Source organism: Carcharhinus amblyrhynchos, chromosome 5 (genome assembly GCF_965287045.1).
Source record: "Carcharhinus amblyrhynchos chromosome 5, sCarAmb.v2.hapA, whole genome shotgun sequence".
Lineage (NCBI taxonomy): Eukaryota > Metazoa > Chordata > Chondrichthyes > Carcharhiniformes > Carcharhinidae > Carcharhinus > Carcharhinus amblyrhynchos.
Genome location: NC_137328.1, coordinates 17650284 through 17672839, shown reverse-complemented (window position 1 = coordinate 17672839; position 22556 = coordinate 17650284). Strand labels below are relative to the sequence as shown.

The 22556-nt window shown below is 41.4% G+C and overlaps 1 protein-coding gene across 15 annotated transcripts in view; it reads left to right on the top strand.

Moving 5' to 3' along the window:
• The first annotated feature begins 318 nt into the window (after positions 1 to 318).
• The window catches only part of LOC145342912 (receptor-type tyrosine-protein phosphatase delta), a 563551-nt gene continuing 541313 nt past the window's right edge, over positions 319 to 22556 (top strand). For all 15 annotated transcript variants that reach the window (XM_080188513.1, XM_080188506.1, XM_080188504.1 and 12 more), the window contains exon 1: positions 319 to 738. The gene's annotated coding sequence lies outside the window, so the exon portion shown is untranslated. The remainder of the gene's footprint in view (positions 739 to 22556) is intronic.

Here is a 22556-nt window from a genome sequence, read left to right as displayed (position 1 = left end):
GCCCGGGCATTGAGGGAAGCCGCTGCTTATCATTCTTGTTCTGAGACGAAATAAAAAGGCTACAGCTGACTTTGAGTTGGTTGTGTTGTGTGAAACGTGAGCCTGGCTGCTTATATGTATGTGTGTGTGATTCTCCGGCTGGCATTCTGGTGAAAGCTGTGTAGGCATTTGTCTTTGTGGCCAGCCTGCTTGATGTTGAGCGTGGTGTGTGTGTGTGTGAGTGAGTGAGTGTTGGAGCATTGGTGTATCCTGATGTGCCTGACGTCAGCCCACTCAGCTCTCCTCCTCCCCCCGGAGTGTCTCGGAGATTTCAGAGACTGGGGGAAAGAGAGAATGAGAGAGTGAGGAGATCCTGGAGAGAAGCGCCGCCTGTTTGCTCTGCTATTTCTTTTTTGGAAAGCAGAACAAACATATCCAGACACATACATGAACCAGCATGTCTAGGATCCGCACGGTGCAGCAGTGAGAGGAGTGGACAGGCTGAAGGGATCCCTGGACGCTCAAGCACACTTTTGAGCGCTCTCACCTACACCCCATAACCTCCTCCCGAGACATCTCCTCATCTTGAAGCTACCAAAATTCCGCCGGCGCTCTCTTTTTTTTCCCGCCCGCTTGTTGCCGAAGGAAGCTGCGAGCCGCTTCAATGTTGGATTACTCGAGGGGCCGGAGCCCACAACCCTGGATTAATGCTGGCAGAATATTGCCCCAGACTGCTACTGACGGAGCTGGCATGCTGAGGTAAAGCCTGCCCCCTTCCCCTTCACCCACTCAGCCTCCCCTCCTTCACCAACCCTCTCCATCTTATTCAGAATCCCAACAGGATCGGATTTTTTTCTACAAAAAAAATCCTATTTGCATTACTGTGGTTGGAGCTTTTTGTGTGGAGTTGGAGATTTGTGCTTGCTGAATGAAGGTGTGAGAGAGAGAGGGAGAGCTAGATTTATTCCGCTGCTTAAAGAGGTGAAGCCAGAAGAAAAGTGCTAGAACACCCAAACTGTTAATTATTCCTCACCACCCCGACACACACTTTCTTCTCCCTCTGTGGCCGTCGACTGCTGGAGCAGGAGATTTTATTTTTACACAATGTCGGAAAGAGACGTAAAAAGAGTGGTTTTGGGAGATGGGTTCGAAACTCCCAGATTTTCTCGACAGAAATCCGAAATAGATATTTCCCCTCCTCTCTTTTGATTTGCACTGGGAGGGAGCTGCTCTTAAACCGGGGACTTAATGTCTTTTATTTAAATGGCGGTGGGGGAGAAAGGATTTAAATTTCACCAGCTTCACACACAATCGCTTTACTTTGCCACATTATTTTTTATTTGTTACTTATTCCCCATCCCCCATCTCCCCCTTGCATTCAGAACTCTTGGTGGCAGGTTTCCCACCGGGAAATGAAGGGTTAAAAAAAAGGAGCTGGTGCCCCCTCCCCTTCCTGAGCCGGGGGGAGGGGTGTGGGGGCGAAGGGGGTGTGTGCAGGAGGTTGTGGCCGGAGTGGAGGAGGAGGGAGGCGCCTCCTTGGGGATGGGGGACCCACTCTCTTCAGATGAGGCTCTCAGGTTTGTCAAGGTGCATTAACACGGCTGGATTCTTTGTTTCTGTGACAACCACATGTTTCCACAGGCATGTCCTCTCCCAGTGACTGGTGGCAGAAGGGGGATTATTAATTGTTGCATGCGACGGGCATCATTTTTGTTCTCTCTCTCTCTGGAAACAAACTAACACAGCATTCCTCTTCGGGTCCAGAGAGAGGACACATTACACACAGCCCATTCGATACATAGAAACTTCTATTCAGGCAGCCACCGAGAAGGACGGTCGTCTCCGAATAAGAGAGAGAGAGGCTCAAACTGTGTCCCAGGGGCTGGTTTTGTGTCTATGCCCTGAGACTGGAGTGCTTTCCCCGCCGGTCAGTTGTCCGCTTTGGCTGCTGTCTGTCAGCGAGTGAAGCGCTGAAGCCGGCTGTTGAGCCGCTAGGGGCCTGTCTACACTGCACTCCCCGCAAAACATTCCCCATTCCTCACTCCAGCAGCCTTCACCAGGCGCTAACTTACTCTGCTAACTTTCCCTAAACGTGACCTGGGGCTATTTTAAACATTTAAAATAAATTTAAAGTGGTATCCACGCAAACTTGTTTGGTATTTACAATTTTGGTTTGCATTGGCTTCCAAGTATTCATACTCGAGCAAGTTAAAGACTAATGAATAGAATGCTACCTTTCAAAATAAGCAGCTGCTCTGTACGGACGGATTATTTTGACACTTTGAAATGCATTTAAGGAGTTTTGCACTTATGTAAAAAAAAAGGCACGTTGACTTGCTCACTGTTTGTTTTGTCTTGGGGAAGGATTGAGGGTGAAGTCCCCTTGTGAAAAAAATGCACATAAGTAAAAGATTGAAGGATCTAACCGAATCTCTCTGACTCTTATTTCTAATCGTACACAGAGACACAGTTGTGTTTTACGGGATACTGCAGGCAACTGTTGTCAGCTTTTGTGGTAATTTGGATTTAATTGCAAGTGATCAGGAAAATGTGATTACGTGCAAAATTTGCCGTTGCACTATTGATTATTCTGGAATTTTGTGTCTAAGTTTCAAAGAAAGCTTAAGTTTTATTATTTTTTGCAACTGCATCTTTTCTGTACTTATTCTTAATGAGGTATTCTGATTATGTAATAATGGTTTTAAACAGGTGTGAGAAGATAGAAATTAAATATTGACTGAATCTTAGGTGTGATTTTGAAGTTGAAGATGCCTTATTTTTTTTTCTTCTCAACATCTTTATTCATGGTATCTATTTTTTAAAATCTGGTTGCAGATGGTTGGCTTTCAGAATTGAGCAAATCAGTGTGGGTGAATCAACTGCATACCTTCCTAAATGGGTAACTACAACCGTTGGACAGAAACCCAGTCACTGTTTTAAAAATATTCACTCATAAATTATCAATGATATACGACCTGGAGTAAAAACTATTACCCCTGACCGACTAGACTGAAAGCTTCTTTGTGACAAATGTACAGTAACATAGAAATTCGATGATGAATATTTGAAGCTGCTGAACTTTACCTTCTGTACTCATTTGACCAAGGGCTTAGCATGGAATCCAGAAGTTACATTCCTGTATCAATCACAGTTTTGTAAAAATATAGCCTAATGTTCCAAAGAAAGGGTTGGGTGGAAGGCAGCGCTGAAAAAGAAAGGTGAAGTTTTGAACAATGCTTTTCCTGGAGAACAGCAAGCAATTGTGTTTGTGTCCCATCTGTCTGTTCTGTTTTGGTTTGACCGAAGCAAATATTATTTTGTATCTAAATCATATTCAATGAATGAAGTGTCTGTAACGCTATGTACATACAGGGTATTATTTTTCTTCTTGATTGATAAATGTTTTTGTGGGTGGAGCTTGCAGATGCATTCAAGACAAACTGCACACAATAGTTCCTAGTCTGCCCTCCCTTGCTTCATTTCTATCCTTTTGTAATTGTGTTTATGCACTGCTTCTATTTTCCTTCATGCAGCCATTCCCTCAACATTTTATTTGCTGGTTTTCTGATAGAAGATAATTCCAACGCACAATTTTATCCCCTTGAGAAGAATGCTGCTCTTGCGCAATGTTATGCAAACTTTTCATTTTCTAAATATTATGAATTTTTAACCCCCCCCCCCATCCAAATGTGTCCTTTATCTAAATCAGAGAAATTAAGCAGGTAATAAACAATACAAATGTGTCATCAATTTCGTAACAATTACATTTTATCAAAAAATTAGCATAAATTGAATCAGGTTCAGAACCATGGATCATCAAATCAATATGAACAGTCAAGCTTACAGCTAATATTTTAAAAAGGGTCAGAAATAGCAACAAATGCCAAAATTTTCTCCTGCTGAAATAAGTCAGTTGGTAAAGTGCTAGGTTGAATACCCCTTTAATTAGCACATTGTTCTGTACATAGTGAGATCCTGTGCAATAAAAGTGTTAATTGCAGCACTAGCCTGGCAATGCAAAGAGGTTTATCAATTAATTTTGGTTTAAACCAGGAACTGTCAAACTGAAAAGGGATGGTTGACTTTTGAAGATAGAAATAACAGTTGGTTAATATTGTCTCTGCAGGTCAAGATGTATGCCTGTTCAAAACGAATGTGACAAATGTACCCGAGTCTCACTATTGGGAAATGCTACATGTTCCTCTAATAAACTACTGCTCACTAGTTTGCCATTTCACCCAGTCTGAATTGAGGCTTTAAATCATTAAATCAGCCTTGTTGGTCCAAAGTGCTTTACCTAATGTTGATTGTTAGTATTCGATAATTGGTAGGAACACATTAGCTCAGCTTTATATTTGCTGTACAAGTGATTCATTCCAATAGTTTGGCAAGTTGTAATAGCAGGTTTATGTTCAGGGGTTTTGGAGGAAAAGCCTTACATATATAGGAATGTTACCTGAATTCATCTCGAATATATTACATTACCGCCAGGTGGTTAAAAGAGGTCGATTTCAGAAAAATTGCTGGAGCTTTTTTTCAACCTACAGAGTAGATGTGTACGCTCAGAATTCACTTTTGCACATTTGTGGCATTTTATAATTCTTTAATTGCAAAATGCGCGTATTAGTTGTTCCTGTTAATTGACATATCCTGCTGTTCAACAGAACCCAGTTACAAAAAATAGCTGTTCGGCTTTTGCCACATGCAGCTGTCTGTCTCTGAAAGGTTAGGTTTCATAAGTGGTGATGAATGCTGGATGCCTGTAGCCAGTTGTGAGGTTTGCATGGAGGTCAGTAGCAACGATGGAGATTAGGAATTACTGACGGTCTTTTGGGCAGTGGCGAATGAGGTTTCTTTAAAATGTGTACAAACCTCTTAATTATTGGTTGTTGTGAAAATCAAGAATGAGTTGTTCCGGAAATCAATCAAGCAAGTTATGAATAATAGACTGATTCATGGCTTTCAAGGGTTTTCAAGTATTGCTTCATTTTTATTTGAGTCAAGCTCTGAAAGTTTTTGTTTGTTGAAAAATTTTACTTGACAATTACGTAATAATAAAAGCTTTACCTTCTCTGTGATTGTTGAAAAGTTGTGAAAACTTATGATAGCCGGTAAACCATATCCTTTCCTTCAGGAGACAGCAGTAACACTTCGGCATTAGTTGAATGGGATTCTCTGTGAGGCTGATATGGACATACAGGAGCATTGCACGTGAACAAACTCGTACATAATGCAATACTTTAATAAAAAAGAAGCAACATGAGATTGAGAAATATTTGTTTATATCAGGGTTATTTTAAGGTGATTTCACTAACGTGATTAGATGAGGTGTTTAAAAAAAAAAGAATGTGAATCTTAGAATTGTTTCATGTGTATGTGTGTTTGATGACCTGAGTTCTGTATTTGACCCAGCTCATAAGAATAGCTGCTAATTATCCTTCACAGCTGGAGGAGCCTCTATAGCACTAAATCAGTTGGTTTGGACATACAATTGCCGAACGTTGCAGCCCTGGATGATGATGTTCTATTGACCAAGGAAAATACACCAGTTCGATAAAACCAAGCATCACTTTCTTGAGTGGGCAAGAGCGAGTCTTCTCGGCTAACAAGAGGTTTCTGTAGATACAAGCAGTGATGTTGGGAACACACGTCGCTAGGAGAGTCATGTTAGAGAGAGTGTGTCTCTTCCTTTACTATGCCCCCCTTCCCCTCTATCTTTTCTGAAACAGTACATTGATGGCTGTTCTCTAATACCTTCCAGGTAATTGAAATATTTGTCTGAAACAGGCTGTTTCTTTTCTCTTGCCCTTTAGTGCAAGTGTATTTGAATGGGGTTAACTATTTCCTGAGTAGTGACTTGTCTAAATTATGGACAGATTTCTATTGATGAGAAAGCAGTGCGCAGTTACTGATTTGCGGGGTGCTGCTAATTCCACCTCCCAAAACATTGCGTTTGAGATATACAGAAAATAAATTTTGAAGATATGGAAAGCCTGGTCAGGTCGACTCAAAGGCATGCCAGAAGTGATGCTTGTTCAACCATTTCTAACTGCTGATTTATACAAGAACTATATCTGAAAGTTTGTGTATAAGGTTCAGAAACTAACCAAATTTAGCAGTGATTTCAACATTTGGTTAAGAGCAGAAAGAAGAACAATTTTTTTTTTGTTTTTTTTACCCTGTGGGTGCAGCCTTTTTAAATGTTCCATTAATTATCACGTTCTGTTTTCTGTAATTGATGCTAGTGTGAAGTGCCGTGTTTTCTAATGTGACAATACTAATAGTGTTAATTTTTTTTTAATCTTGGATTTTTAGACAGGCCTAAGAAAGAGTTTTTAATGAACAATTTAAAGTGGAGCTCAACCTACCCAGTAAATTAAGTTTTTAAGGGAAATTAAACCCCAGTAGGGAAGTCATTCCTTTTATTGTGTGACATGCTCTTCTGGCTGTTTAATTACTACAAAGGTTTCCTGGGTTTTTTTTTCCCCTTCTTCTCCCCTGGCGGTTGCTTTCTGTCGTTGCTTAGGTCACCAGGGATCTGGCGACATCTTTTTCTTGCGATGCATATGGATAAACGATGGGCTTGCAGTTTCTGTATTATTCCTGTCCCCATTACGTCATTCTCGTATAACTGATGAAACTGGATCGGAGGATGATGCCACAAAGAAACAATGAATGTGGTTTCTCTCCCAGTTCTCAATGGGAATGCAAGTGCTGAGTGTTGAGCCAAACCAAAGAGGGTTGCAGCAGTGAATGAAAGAGGAGAAGTGATCAACTAATCTGTAAGATGTTAAAACCAGTGAATGGTTAGGATGTGCTGAAGATATTTTAGGGACCTGTTAGGGTGCCTCACTAAAGTATAGTAAAGGTGCATTAAAAATTTATGACAGCCTCATTTCATGTTCTTTTTCCCCTCCGGTTTCACACAGCTTTCAGTCACTCCTTCACTTGCTGAGCCTTCACTCCTTTTACCTAAATTGCAACCGGAATTCTGAAAACAACTCCACAGAATCCCCTCACCACATCTTTTGTCACGGGGATGAGAAGTGTTAATTCCCTGGACAAAAGTTGTCCAAATGCCTTCAAAGCGAGCAGTTGTTCATGGGAAATTATTATCCAAGATTGTAGAAATTGCAAAATAAAATTGTGTTCTACTCTCAAGGCAACAAAACAGAAGTTGCTGAATTCTCTCTCTCTCTCTGTCTCACCCCTCTCCCCCTCCCCCCAAGGAGCACCAGCAGAGCCTGTGGAACTGGCAGCAGTGAAAATAAAGTTGCCAATGATTGAAAATAAAGCCCATTTTCTGAAAGCTTATAAAACTGAACCTTCCTCCCCCTCCCCAACTCTTTGTGAAAGTTGACCCAAAGATTGAGCCCTTCCCAAATGCCACCATCCTCCTCAGCCCACCACCCCTTCCTCCATTCATACTCTGCCCCCCCCAACTTACATTCACTCCTCCCTCCCCCACTCATGCTCACCTACCAATTGGGAAACTCAGCTCCTCCCTTGCCTTAGCACAAAATATTGCAAATTCAGAGTAGACAAATGATTTCCTACAATTGAGATGGAAAAATGTGCTCTCTCCTCAGGCTTGCTGTGCTCACCTCTTGAACTTAACTGACCATCTGTTCAGTATGCTCCTTCCCATTGTAAGAACAATTTGGGTCTGATCAGGTATAGTAGACACCCCCATTTGCTGAAAATTTACTGGCCCCCAGGAGATGGGATGGGGTTGAGCGGAGCCAGTAAACTCGCAGGGAACTGCTCCAACACCATGGCGCAGTAGCACAGTGGTTAACACTGCTGCTTCACAGATCCAGGGTCCTGGGTTTGATTCTTGGCTCGGGTCACTGCCTGTGTGGAGTTTGCATGTTCTCCTTGTGTCTGCGTGGGTTTCCTCTGGGTACTCCGGTTTCCTCCCACAGTCCAAAGATGTGCGGGTTAGGTTGATTGGCTGTGCTAAGAAATTGCCTCTTAGTGTCCAGGGTAGTGGAGGTTAGAGGGATTAGTGGGTATAATATGTAGGGATATGGGCGTAGGGCCTGGGTGGGATTGTGTTTGGTACAGACTCGATGGGTCGAAGAGCCTCTTTCTGCACTGTAGCATTCTGTGATCTATTCTATGACCATGGATTATTTTACTCGGTTTCCATAATTGAGCACCCAGTTAGGGCTATTCACCTGTGTCATTAGCATTTTGACAATGGCAGATTGACTCCCCTCCTCCTGCTCCTACATGATCATGTAAGGAGACCATCAGCTACATGGACAAGTCCTTCCAGTGGCAGCCTTGGGGGGTGGCAGTGATTTCTAGAAGGAGAGGCAAATGTGGGCAGGTAGGGTAACTCCTACTACCCCAGCAATTTTCCTGAAGGGGATTCCCCTCCAGAACTTGGCTTTTTGATTATTTTAAATAATGGCTTTGTCTACCTTCTATTAGCCTGAGTTTTCCTGCCTGAGCACCTCTCTTGGCGACACTACTGTTGGCCATCATTAATAAAATTTGACCCAGCAACATTGTGCTGCCAGCTGAATTGGAATTACTCATCTCCACCATCCCATCCGCAGCCACCCCCCGCCCCCCCCGCCCCACCATCTCACCACTGCCAAATCCTGCCCCCCCCCCGCCAACCCAATGCCACACTGAACTCAGAAATCAAAATTTTCTGTTTGAACATGGGACAATATTCAAACCATTTTAACTCTTGGAATGGGAATGGAAAGGTATTGTAGTGTAGGATGGAAAGGGTTGTGAATGAGGTGGCTGTTGGAGTGATTAAAAATTGCAGTTTAACGTTTTAAAAGCCAATCCTGAGTTTGGCCGTGTGACCTTATGAGCCTTGACTCTGAATTGGCCGTCTTGGAAGTCAGATTTTGAGCCGTGACTGCCCGGAACCCCAGTGCGCCAATTAAGTGATGTTGCGACTCTTTAGGGTAGGTAGACGACACATGGAAAATAAATCAGTTTCCCAGTGGACCACTGCCAATGGCATTTTAATTTCCCTTCCCAAAAAAAAGACCGAGCTCCACTTTAAATGGCCACGGAGCCCAGGAGGCCTCCAGGTTTGACACTGGTTTCTTTGCCTGCAAACTTCTGATTCCAGACAGAGCAGCTGCGAAGGCACTCCAGCTGGGTCTTGGTGCCTGCAGGTTGGAAGGTGGGAGAAATTATTCATTGGATTTTGCTGCTGAAAATGGCCCAGTAATCCTGTTGGAAAGTGTGCGTGAGGATATCGGTTGAGAGTAGGATAAGTTCTGGCCCTGCTTGTCAGCAAACTGCTCATTTATGAGTGACTTTCACTGTAAAGGGAAAACAGACACTCTGTTGTTCAGCCAGCACCAGCATGGTTTAAGAAAGGAAGCAACAAATCTAGGAAGAAGTAAAACATAACATTGAGTGCATTTGTTAGAAATAAAGAAAAGGTGTGATGTTCTTTTTTTATCAAGAAAGGCTGCAGGAAAGAAAAGCTGGGTAAACAGAAAGCAGCTGCAGTGTTTAACGATTTTTATGGCTTAAACTTTTTAAGTTTAAAAAAACTTTTCTTTATGCTTGAATAGTTTTATTACTGTAATGTTCAGCTTTTTTCAGCTTCGTGATGTGAAAGCAGAAAGCTTTCACAAAAACGGCTGGCCCAGGGAGCTTGCAAATTGCTGGCGCAGTCAAAAGTCTCAGGGCTAAATAGAAGATCATACATCTTTTTTTTCTTTTAACTGTTATCTGTGTCCAAACATTCCTTTGAACGTCCCTCAGAATAAATTCTCTTTTACTGAAGCGCATCAAATCGCAGTTCTAATATGTTTTATTTTAAAAATGACAACCGAGTTAAATGGTTTTTATTCCGCAACAGAAATAATGGTAAAGTAAATTCATGAGGCACCTTATGATTTGCTGCTGGCAAAATGTAAGATCTGAAATAAAAAGAAAATCAAGGCTTATGGATGGTAATGGAGTTGATGGAGGTATTGCATTACTTCACAAGAGATCATGGGTAGAAGAAAATAGTAAGATAGGAACCGGAATGGGCCATTTAACCCCTCAATTCTCTTCTGCCATTCAATAAGATCACGGCTAATTGCCCATATTCCCTAATACCTTTGGTGAACAAAAAGCTACTGATCTCTGTTTTAAAATTGACAATAGATTCCGGTGGGATTTTCCAGCCATTTGATGATCCCACCGATGGCAACCACCTACCATCTTGGGTTCCCTGGTAGTAGAGGGTGCAAATGATGGATAACCTTGTTGACAGTGGCAGGACCAGAGGATCCCGCCAACAGGCAATGGCAGGCCACCTCTGCCATTGCAAGGCATATCGTACGGGGGGTGGGGTGGGTTAGGGTTGGAAAATCTCTCGTCCATAGTATCAATTGTTGTTGTTGGGAGAGAGTTCCAAACATCATCACACTATGCATGAATAAGTATTTTATAATTTCATTTTGGTTCTACCTCTATGATTTACATTATGCTCCATAATCCTATATTCCCCAACTAAATAGTTTCTGCCAATCTAATCTCTTTTATTCTCTTTATTTAAAACACAAAGAAATGTTAATGTAAGGAAGACTTTTATACTGAAAATCATTTTATTCCTTTACAAATTCTCTTCCATCCACCACCTCCCCCTGCCCCGCTCCCCCCCTTTAAATATTTACTGCCTATTGAAGTCCACAGCTATCCTTGGATATCTCACTTAAATGATCGTTATTCCTTCAAGAACCTTGGCTGTGAGGATTTGAGTCTAAGGAATTTCATAGACGCACCCTTGCTCTTGTGACATCCACAAATGTTCACTTTAGCAGGGTCAGTGGAGAGCAATACCCCTGGATGATTTGTTTTTTCATCACCCTGAGAGATGATTAGGATCAGCAAACTCTCTGTAGATTTAGCACTGAATTGGTGGCCTTCCTAGCCTCAGCTATTGATAGATGGTCTCAACGAGCTATCAAGGGACCCTACTCCCTGTGAACAAAATTTTGCGTGGCATAACTGTTTCTATTTATGATCAGTTACTTTGCTGGAGAAGAATGGCTACAATGGAATCCTGCCAGTCGATAGTAAATTGCAATAGTTTGTGGCTGCTTGCCAATGCTTCATTTGTTATTTACTAAGTACTTATCAATTAAATTGGTGCTTGGAAGTTTTACATGTGTAAACTCAGGTAAGTACATTGGCAAAGTAATAAAACGAATTTCATTAAAGGATGAATGGGAAAAAAGGTCCTTAAGAATAGAAGCTTGATTGGGCTTTTGCTTTTGCAGTAATTTTCTGTCAGTTAAAGGAAGCAAAATAAGTGAAGCTCATTGTTTGTCTGAAACCGACTTTGTGCCACTGTTAATGCACACAGTTCTCTTGATCATTGAGTAGCTAAATGTGTGATGTGGTCTGAGCATTACAAGCCAGGATGCTTTAAGGTGTTATTATTGAGCTTTGCTAAGCGAGTTGATCACAGCTGGAAAAGATCAACAAGGCTTGGAGTTGGCTTTACTATCTCCCAGGGTTGGAAGAGTTGTCTATCTTTGCCTGCTTCTCAAGATTGTATGCAATGACTCATGCCTAAAATGTACTTTTGTGAATGCTAGATCAGAATATTGAATTCATTTGTGATAACCACCTGATTTCAGTTTATCAACTTCCATTGTACAGACTGCAGGCAAGCTTACATGCACTGGTGTTGTTCTCCGGCCCAGATGTGGAAGGTTTGCGGCAAGAAAGACATTCGATGCCAGTAAACCACACATCCAATCCAAAAATGGTAATTGATCTGAAGGCTGATCAACCAGCATTGTGTCCCATGTAACACAGCAGGAAAAGTTGAAAGAGAGACAGGGGGCTGATGTGGGCATCACTGATAAAGTCAGATTTTATTGCCTATCCTTAATTTCCCTCGAGTATGTGGTGGTGAATTGTCACATGGTATTAGGGAGGAAGCTTCAGGATTTTGACCCTGTGATGGTAAAAGAATGGAGGTATATTTTGGTGAGTGACTAGGAAGGGTGTTGCAGATAGTGGTGTTCACATCTGTCTGCTGCCCTAGTTCTTCTAGGTGGCAGAGGTGGCAAGATTTGGAAGATGCTGTCAAGGAGCTTCTGATGTTGCAGTGCATCTTGTAGATGGTACATAGTACTGCCACTTTGCATTAGTGTCAGATGGAATGGATGATTAAAATGGTGGATGGGGTGCCAATCACGGAGACTGCTTTTCCGTGCTGGTGTTGAGTTTGATGGAGCCACACTCATACAAGCAGGTGAAGAGTATCCTAACACACCGACGACTTGTGCATTGTAGAAGGTGGACAGGTTTTAAGGAGTCAGGAGGCAAATAACTTGTTGCAGAATTCCCATTTTCACATTTGGAAAATGTCTACTTGAGTGAGATGATGATGGGGGCCCAGCATCGATGGAAGTGTGACTCTAGATAGAAACCATTACCTTTGGGTAAGGTTAGAGTACTGAGGTTGGATTTTCCACTGATTCTAAAGGACTGGTGGGCCAGCATTGCATCGTACACTTCATATGATGCATGTTATGTATATTAATCCATATTGATTTTGAAAACTCTGTGTAAGGAAGCTGTTGGATAAAAGGAGTGATTGCAACTGGTTGTTGTAGGCTTGCCAATTTCAATATTGGGACAGCACTAGTTGCGCCATTGTTCCTGTTTGGAACCAACGAAAAGGACATTGGGATGAAAGAAACAATGTGCTTCAAAGTGAGTGAATGGTTTCTGCAGCATGGTTAATGTTGTTATGTAGATAAATGCAGTAGTCAGTTGTGTGCATCAAGATCCTATTACACAAATGCTCAGAATAGTCTGGTCACCAAGATTATGCTCTTTGAGTAGTACCATTTAATGTTTTACACCAACATGAGAGATAGCACCTCTGACAGCAGCACCCCTTCAATACTGTACTGAATTGCTAGCCTAGTGCCAGGTGACTGGAATGGTTCTTGAACCTGTATCATCTGACCCAGAGTGGGCAAGCTGCCATCAAATGAGGTTAACACCTTCATAAGATGGAGGTCAAGCATTGGTACTGCCACCAAAATGAAGTAAAACAGCTTGATGTACAAGGTTCAAGCGAAAGTTCTTTTTCTTTGTTATTGGGGTCTGATATGTATGATCACACTAAATTGAGTGGAGTGTAAAAAGTTACCTTTTCTGATGGTGATGTCTGATTCAGGTGAACCAAAAGCACATTGCTTGGCTAATTTTTACCAGGACTTCATCAGAAATCAGGGTAATTCCACAACCTCCAGTTTAATGAGCTGGTTGACACCTGTTTTGGAACAATGTCAATTTTTAAGGAATTTTCCTGGGTGAAAGACATTTTTAGAATTCTCTTGAGGATGAAGATAGTACATGAAGACTTTTCAAAGTGGTTTTGATTTGGAAATATTCTAATTATTCACTGTCATGTGAAGAAAATTAGAGGAGAATGAATTGGGCTAGAACATTGCTCATTCACATGCCTGGGACAATGTAACACCTCACACCACCAGCTGTGAGTTCCTTGAGCAACTTAATATCTCAGTGTGTTTCATACAAATCCTTGCATTCATTAGTTTTTCTGCGCACTGCCTGCATTATTTGATGGATAAGGTCTGTGTTCCTTGACAGACTCTGGGATCTATGAGTTTAATTTCCTTTGCGTGTTACATTTGCTGTACTGCTGAAATTTGCTGGAGAAATGTTTCTGTGCAATGTGTAAGCTATGGATTTAAATTGATTCATGACTCTTGAAATGCTGGAATCTGTCTACATGGGTTAATTGGACCAATAAAATTTGCACCCAGAGGAAATTAAACCTGCTGCTGGAAGTTACACACCCAAAATCACTCCCTTTCACCACCAGTGCAATGTGGCAGCAGTGTTAGCAATCTAGAAGACGTGATTCAGCAATTTGCCGTGGCTCCTTTGGCTACACCTCTGAAACCAATAACCCCCATCACCTAGAAAGACAAGGGCAGTAGGTGTGTGGGAATGTCAGCACTTGCAAGTATTCCTCCAAGTCGCACACTGTCCTGCCTTGGAAATATGTCACCATTCCTTCATTGTTGTTGGGTCAAAATCCTGGAACTCCCAACCTAACAGCAGTGTGAGTGTACTGACACCAGATGACTCTACATCAGTTGTTGAAGCACAATCGCCCTTGCACAGATAATGAGGACTGGACAAAATAATATTGGCTTTTGCCCATGATGTTTAACCTGCCAATGACCAAATAAAATAAAAATTGGATTGGTCATCGATAAAGAACACAGCAGGAGCCACTTAGAGAGATTCACGCCGCCAACCAGCAACATTCCTTCTCTATTTGCAGAAGCTACACTGTGATTGCTGATTATGTGCAACTTATATCGACACTGTCAAAATGTGTGCGTTATTTGAATGTTACTTCAGTGTGACATATCTGATAGTGTTTTGGCCTTCTGGGTTGACATCTCCATACTTTACTCAGGTAATCAGCCAAAAAGCAGTCGTGCCCTGAAGCTACAGTTTGCTTAGTTTTCTGACTATGTTTATTTTCTCTGTTGCTTTTTTTTGGGCGCCTTAAATAAAGTAAATTTTAACTGGCTCATTGAAGATTTATTCTCTTAATCAATCAGCATTACTTTCTTAAAAAAAAGTAAAATTGATTTTGTTTAATTTTTGTTTTTTTTGATCTTTTACCATGGTTGCATCCTGTGTGGTGTGTAAAGCCAACAAGAACATTGTGTTTATCGGTGAATCAGCTGAAGTGGGCTGCATGGCAGTGTTGTTTTGGAATAGTGCATACAATCAGAGCTCAAACTGCAATGATATAGGGCTGTACATCAGAACGCCACCATTTTAGAAGATTACAGCTATCTTCAAAGCTCCTCTCGAAGTGCTCCTTCAATTCTTCAGCACTTGGTTACTGGAACTCAGCTTGGGTTGTGGCTGGAATGTTATAATTGATTTCCGTATTCCAGAGGCAGGGACGGGTCAGTCCGATTAGGATTCTCACTCCTGATTACTATCTGGAGACTCTCAATAAGTGTTTGTCTGTGAAAGTTGGGTGATGACAAAAAATTGGGCTAGAATGAATTAAAATGGGGTGTGACAGAAAACGAGCTGCCGATTTGCTATCACCTGTTGTTACACACAGTCACGTAAATCAAAATCTGTCCCGGTGACTCCAGGAAAAAATGTAAACCAAACAAAAGTTTGCAATGTGATTACTCTGGAAGACCTTGCATGAATTTCTGTTAATGTTTATAACTTTATAAGAAAGGTTTAATGATTAGCCTGACCAGCTTCTTCACCCTTCCCCTTGATCTTTGTATGTATTTCTCAACATTGAACAGCTGGTATTTTCTAAAGTATTATTTCATAGTAATGTTATTTTGGGAGTGACGGCGGTTCTTTTTGTTTATACGTTTTGACTGGATAATAGAAAAGCAATATATTGCAACTCGAGAATAATTCTTTATCTGTAAATCTGATAACCAAACACATCTGCACTTTTTTTAAAATCCCAATGGCCTTTGGCATGGGAGCTCTAGTTGTTTGTCTGCATTGTTTACCTTGTGATTGTTGTGGTGAGCGTGTCAAAAAGAAACTTATTGCAGGTACCCTGTGTTCATTATCAGTGAAATTTTACTTTTCTAATCATTTGATTTACTTTAGTTAGTTTAGACTTAGGTTGTTGTAATGTATTTTTGATTTTGATTTATTATTGTCATATATATTTGTATACAGTGAAATATTGTTTTTTGTGTGCCAAACAGACAAAGCATATCCTTCATTGAGAAGGAAAGGAGAGAGTGCAGACGGTGTTACCGTCATAGCTAGGGTGTAGAGAAAGATTAACTTAATATGAAGTAGGTCCATCCAAAAGTCTGATGGCAGGAGGGAAAAAGCTGCTGTTGGTTAATATTTGTTCTCAGACTTGTACTTTTTCCTGAAGGAAGGTGGAAGAGAGTATGTTCGGAGTGCGTGGGGTCTTTGATTATGTTGGCTGCTTTTCTGAAGCAGCGGAAGGTATAAATAGAATTTATGGATGGGAGGCTGGTTTGCGTGATGGACTGGGTTTCATTCTCAACCCTTTGTAGTTTCTTGCAGTCTTGGACAGAGCATGAGCCATACCAAGCTGTGATACAACCAGAAAGAATGCTTTCTATGGTGCATCTGTAAAAGTTGGTGAGAGTCATAGCAGACGTGCCGAATTTCCTTAGTCTTCTGAGAAAGTAGAGGCATTGATGGACTTTCTTAACTATCACGTCTGCATGGAGGGACCAGGGCAGGTTGTTGGTGATCTGGACACCTAGAAACTTTGTGGGTTTATATGCCGAAAATTGAAATTATTTGAAATCCTAAACAGAATTGGCTCTGAGAGTTTTCGGAAAAAGGGATACTCGACATCTTTGTAAGAGAGAAAGATAACAGAATTGGTTGTTACACAGAGGGACATGCATATCTTGGTACATGAATCCCAAAAGGTTAACATATATATATATATGTAACACACTATGGCAAATGATTAGGAAAGCAAATAGTATGTTTTTATTAATTGCAAGGGGTATATAAAAATAGGAATACTTTGCTATAGCTGTAGAGAGTCTTGGTGAGTACTGCTTCAGAAAAGCAGCCAACACAATAAAAGACTCCACGGACTCCGAACATACTCTCTTTCACCTTCTTCCTTCAGGAAAAAATACAAGTCCTGAGAACAAATGTGGAGTACTGTGTACAGCTTTTGTCTCCTTATTTAAGAAAGGATGAAATTAGTTCAGAGAAGGTTGACATTACTGACTCATGGGATGAAGGGGTTGTCTTGTGAGAAAAGACTGGACATGTCGGCCTGTATCTATTGGAGTTTAGAAGAACAAGGTGTAGGTTAGGTTGCCGTATATGTATATTAACCTTTTGGGATTCATGTTCCAGGGCATGCATGTCCCTCTGTGTAACAACCAATTCTGTGTAGGTTAGGGCAATGCAATTGATGTAGTCTGCTTGGATTTCAGTTAAGCTTTTGACAGGGTCCCGCTGGGAGACTGTTGAAGAAGGTAAGAGCCCCTGGGGTCCAGGGCAGTTTGGAAAATTGGATCCAAAATTGGCTTAGTGGCACGAGGTAGAGAGTGTTGGCCAAAGGTTGCTTCTGTGACTGGAAGCCTGTGTCCTGTGGTGTACCGCAGGGATCGGCACTGAGTCCTTTGCTGTTTGTAATTGACATTAGTGATCAGTATATTCACAGATTACATAGAAATTGATGGTATGGTAAATAGTATGGAGAAAAGCATTAGATTACAGGACAATATAGACGGGCTGATCAGATGGACAGAGCAGTGGCAACTGGAATTTAACTCTGAAAAATGTGAGGTGATGCATTTTGGGAGGATAAACAAGGCAAGAGAATATACAATGAACAACAGAATGCTCAGAAATGCAGAGGACTAATGGAACCTTGGGGAGCATATCCAAAGATCTCTGCAGCAGGGCAGATAGATAAGGTGGTTAAGATGGCATATGAGATACTTATCTTTATTAGCGAAGGCCTAGATTATAAGAGCAACGAGGTTATGATGGAGCTATATAAAATGCTCATTATATCACAGCTGGAGTACTGTGTGGAATCTGGTTGCCACACTAAGAAAGATTTGATTGCACTCAAAAGCGTGCGTAGAGATTCACCAGGATGATGCCCAAATGGAATGTTTCAGCTATGAAGAGAGGCTGGTTTGGCTGGGGTTGTTTTTCTTGGAGCAGAAAAGACTGAGGGGAGAGCTGATTGAAGTGTTCAAAATTATGAAGGACATAGGTCGGATGGGATAGATAGGAAGAAACTTTTCCCCTTTATTTGAGGGGTCAATAACTGGGGGCGTAGGTTTAAAGTAATGGGCAGAAGGTTGAGAGGAAATTTGAGGAAAAACTTCTTAACCGAGAGGGTGGTGGCAATCTAGAAATCATTGCCCCAGAGGGTGGTAGAGTCAGGGACCCTCACAATATTTACAAAGTATTTCGATGAGCACTTGAAACACCATAGCATACACAGCTACAGACCAAATGTTGGAAAGTGGAATTAGAATCAGTGTGTGCTTGTTAGCCAGCACAGACACGATGGACCAAAGGGTCTCTTACTGTGCTGTAAAACTCTCTGGCAGGAATCTCATGACCTTGCCTGCTATGAGAATTGGAATGAGTGAGAGATGGGCAATGGAAAGGTCCATTGACCTCAAGTGGGATTTTATGGTTTTCGGATGCGCGCAGCTGCAAAATTCTGCCCTGTGGCTCTAATGAGAGGTGAACTGATTAAAACGCATGCAAGAGATTTGGTGGGGTAAATATTGAGAGGATGTTTCCCCCTGTGGGAGAGAACTTGGGGGCCTTCAGATAAGACAGAGATGAGGAGAAATTTTTACTCTCAAAGGGTTGTAGTCTGTGGAATTCTCTTCCCTTGAGAGATGTGGAGGCGGGCATTTAATTATCTTGAGGTTAAATTCGATAAGTTCTTGTTTAACATGGGAGTCAATGTTTACTGATGGTAGACAGGAAAGTGGAATTGAGGCCACAATTAGATCAGCCATGATCTTAAAATGGCAAAACAAGCTTGAGGGGCTGAATGGCCTATTCCTGCTTCTAACTCATATCCAGTTAATTCTAATATGAACTTTTGTTTGTGACTTTCCGATCACTGTGCAAAGGCCTTTTGTAATATCAAGTGAAAATGAGAAATGGCAACACTGGGGCACACCAGATAGGTTCAGACACATTCAACAGATTAGAGGATTTTGGCAGCTTTACCTGTTTCCATATAAATTTCAGTTTCCACCTTTGACTCCCTTGGTATTTTGCAAAGCTGGTTAAAAATCTTGATGGGCGGTTGTATGGGCTCTAGGGATAAACTAATTCTTGCAGGGTTATGTACACATCCTAAGCGCATTAAAACTTGGACGATTGTCCACTGTTGGAGGAGCAGCTATAAATATCTGGGCTGTAAAACATTCTTCAGGAATGCAATCGATCCTTGACCTAAGCAAATCAAAGCCCACAACTTCATTGCTGATTTTGTTTTCCAGTAAGATGTTCAGCAAAATAATTAATAAATTACAACTTCATCTGATGGCACCTGCTTGCAAATTTTAAAAAACATGTTTTAAAACTGATTCTGTTTCCAATTATCTCTTCTTCCCTGAAGGCTTTGGTGTGAGGTTGCACAACATTGATAGACTTCCATTACCTCAGCCAAGACAATTGAGTCACTCCACATGTGATGTCCCTGGGTTTCCCTTTGTTACCACTCCAAAGTAATTTCAGCTACCCTAATAACCTCACCAAATTTGGCTTTCTTCAATAATAATTCTGGACCGTAATTGCTGCCAGGTCTTTCATTCATGAAAGGCACCAAACCCTCCACTGAGCCCACATGTATACACTCTACAGGGGTGACCAGATTGTAGCCAAGGAGTGATGAACCCTGCTTGAATTTTCCATTTTCTCATCCCAGATCCATTAGGCTAGTTGTTTAGCCCTTATTAACATTCCTGGATATAATCAACACAGATCTGAGATTGAATCTGGGAACCTCCTAGTCTGTGTGGTTCAGCAGCAAACCGAGCGGTGTAATTGTCCACTGTGATACTGAGCAGCATTTCCATATCAACATTCTTATTTAAATGTTGACTTTTGGTACAACCCGACCAAAGATTAAAACAAAATCATGCATCGTTATATCTCAGGAATGTCCAAAGCATTTCATACCATGGAGGGACAGTGGTTAGCACAGGGCAACACATTGGCACAGTAGTTAGCTCTGCTGCCTCAAAGAGCTAGGGACCCAGGTTCAGTTCTGGCCTTGGATGACTCTGTGGAGTTTGTATATTCTCCCTGTGTCTGTGTGGATTTTCTCCAGGTGCTCTGGTTTCCTGCTGAACTCCAGGTTAGGTGGATTGGCCATGCTAAGTTGCCCCTTAGTCCCCAAAAGCAAAGGATAGGTAGATGTGCAGAGTTAGTGGGATAGGGTGGTGGTATTTCGATGAGTCTGCATCAACTCTGGGCCAAATGGCCTCCTTCTGCACCATAAGGATGCTATGATTACAGTGATGGGAAGGAATGAGCCATTGATGGATTTAAAAACAAGAATGAGAATTTTTAAATCAAGAAGTTGCTTGATAGGGAGGCAATGTAGGTCAGCAAGTATAGGGTGGGTAACTCTTGGTGTTAAGACAAGAACACAGAGTTTTGCATGACCTGGAGGGTTCATGGAAAGTTGAATGTGGAAAACTAGCCAGGAGAGTATTGGAATAGTTGAGTGTCGAGGTAATAAATTAAATCATTAATGAGGGTTTCAGCAGCAGATGAGATGAAAATGGGTGTTGTTACAGAGATGGAGGTTGGCTGTCTTTGTGATGGCATGGATATGCGGCTGGAAGCTGGTTTTGGGGTCAAATGTGAACCCAGAATTGGTTTTGTCTCAGACTTTTGCTAGGGAGAGCAATGGAATCAGTAGCTAGGGAACCGAGTTTGGAACAGGGACCAGTATTTAATTGGAGGAAATTTCTGATTACTTATTTCTGTTTAACAGATTGTGAATTATGATGACACTCATCAGGTCATTAATGTGCACTGGATACGTGACATTCAGTGGGGATAATTTTACCAGAATTTGGCAAAGTCTCAGGTTCTGACTGTAAACCCGAGTGTTTGCCACTAGAGAAACAGGCTGGTTTTCTCTCCTGATCTTTTGACACCTTGTCAAAAAAAACCATGAGAATTATGTTGTGGGGCGAGGCCGAGATACGTTCATGTCTGGGTGAACCTGTTGTAAACCTCGTCGATGCCTTGCCACATTTGAAAATAAGCCCAGGGGTAATATATGGCGAAGGGGGTGTATTATTATATGTAACATTAACATGTGAGGGGCAGAAAAATCAGAGATTGTGATCCAGCTGACGAGATTCGCAATTTGCAGGATCTTGAGCCCCTGCTGCCGATCCCGTATACAAAATGGGTTCAAGATCCCGCCTACTATCTATTGAAATATTTGACTATCCTTCAGCTTATCTCCTGTCAGTTTGTCTGTCTGTCCATACAGATTGCATAGAAGCATGGGGACAAGTGTAACTCTTTCACTTCTGAGTCAGAAGTTCAAACCTGCTCCACCATTCATTAAGATCATGGCTGATCTGTTTGTGTTTCAAATTCCACATTCCCATCTACCTCGATAATCATTGATTCCCTTTCCTAACAAGAATCTATTTACCTGTGCTATAAAAATATTCAACGACCCTCCCTCTTCCTCCACCTTGCAAAGTCACACAACTCTCTGAGAGAAAATAATTCTCCTCATCTCTGTCCTAAAAGGCTACCCTCAATTTTAGAACAGATTTCCTTAGCTCTGGGCTCACCCGAAAGAGGAAACACACCCTTTCCACGGCGACCTTGTCAAGACTGTTTAGGATCTTGTATAATTCAATCAAGTCAATGCTCTTTAAAACTCCAGTGAAAACAAGTTCAGACTGCCCAACCTTTCCTCATAAGACAACCTGCTCACTCCATGTATCAATCTAATAAACCTCCTCTGAACCATCTTCAGTTCATTTACGTCCTTCCTTAAATAAGGAGACCAAAACTATACGCAATATTCGAGATATGGACTGAAATTCTCTGACTTAGCCTGTGGCTGGGATTCTCCGGTCATGCTGTAATAAATGGAGTCTTGGCTGAGTGCCAAATTCTCTGTTCTCGCTGGCTGTGGTGGTGGGACATATGAGATTGGAGAATCCCATCCAAGGTCTTGCAAATGCTCTATATAACTGGCTCATAACACCCTTTCTTTATGTTCAATTCCTCTTGTAATGAAGAATAACAGTCTGTTAGCCTTCATAATTATTTGCTGTACCTGCATACTAATTTTTTATGACTCATGTATTTAGAACACTTCAATCCCTCAGCGTCTTGAAATTCTGTATTTATTCTCTAAGTAATTTTTTTGCTTTTTTTTGTTCTTCCTGTTAAAGTGAACAGCTTTACATTTTTCCACATTGTACTCGACGTGCAAATTTTTTTGCTCAGTCATTCAGTGTATCTTTATCTGTAACCTCCTCATGTTCTCTTCACAATACACTTTCCTATGTAGCTTTGTGTCAGCTGTAAAGTTAACTACTATGCCTTTACTCCCATCATCTAAATAATTGATATGAATTGTAAAGAGCTGACGTTCCAGCACAGACTCCTGCGGGAGTTCACTTGTCAATCAAAAAAAGCCATTTATATATACTCTTTTTGCTTTCTGTCAGCTAGCCAATCAGCTAGTCTATCCATGCTAAAACGTTAACACCACAAGCTCCTATTTAGTGCCGTAAGTCTTTATGCGGAAAATCTTGTCGAATGCCTTCTGGAACTCCCAAGTATAGTAAGTCTACAAGCTCTCCTTTATCCACAGTGCATTTCATTCCTTTAAAAAAATTCCATTACATTGATTCAACAAGATTTCCCTTTCACAGAATCATGCTGACTTTCCCCAATTATCTTGAGTTTCCCAATTACCTTGAACTTGTCTAAGTGCCTTGCTACAACCTCTTTAATGATTGATTCTAGCTCCTTCCCTATGACAGATG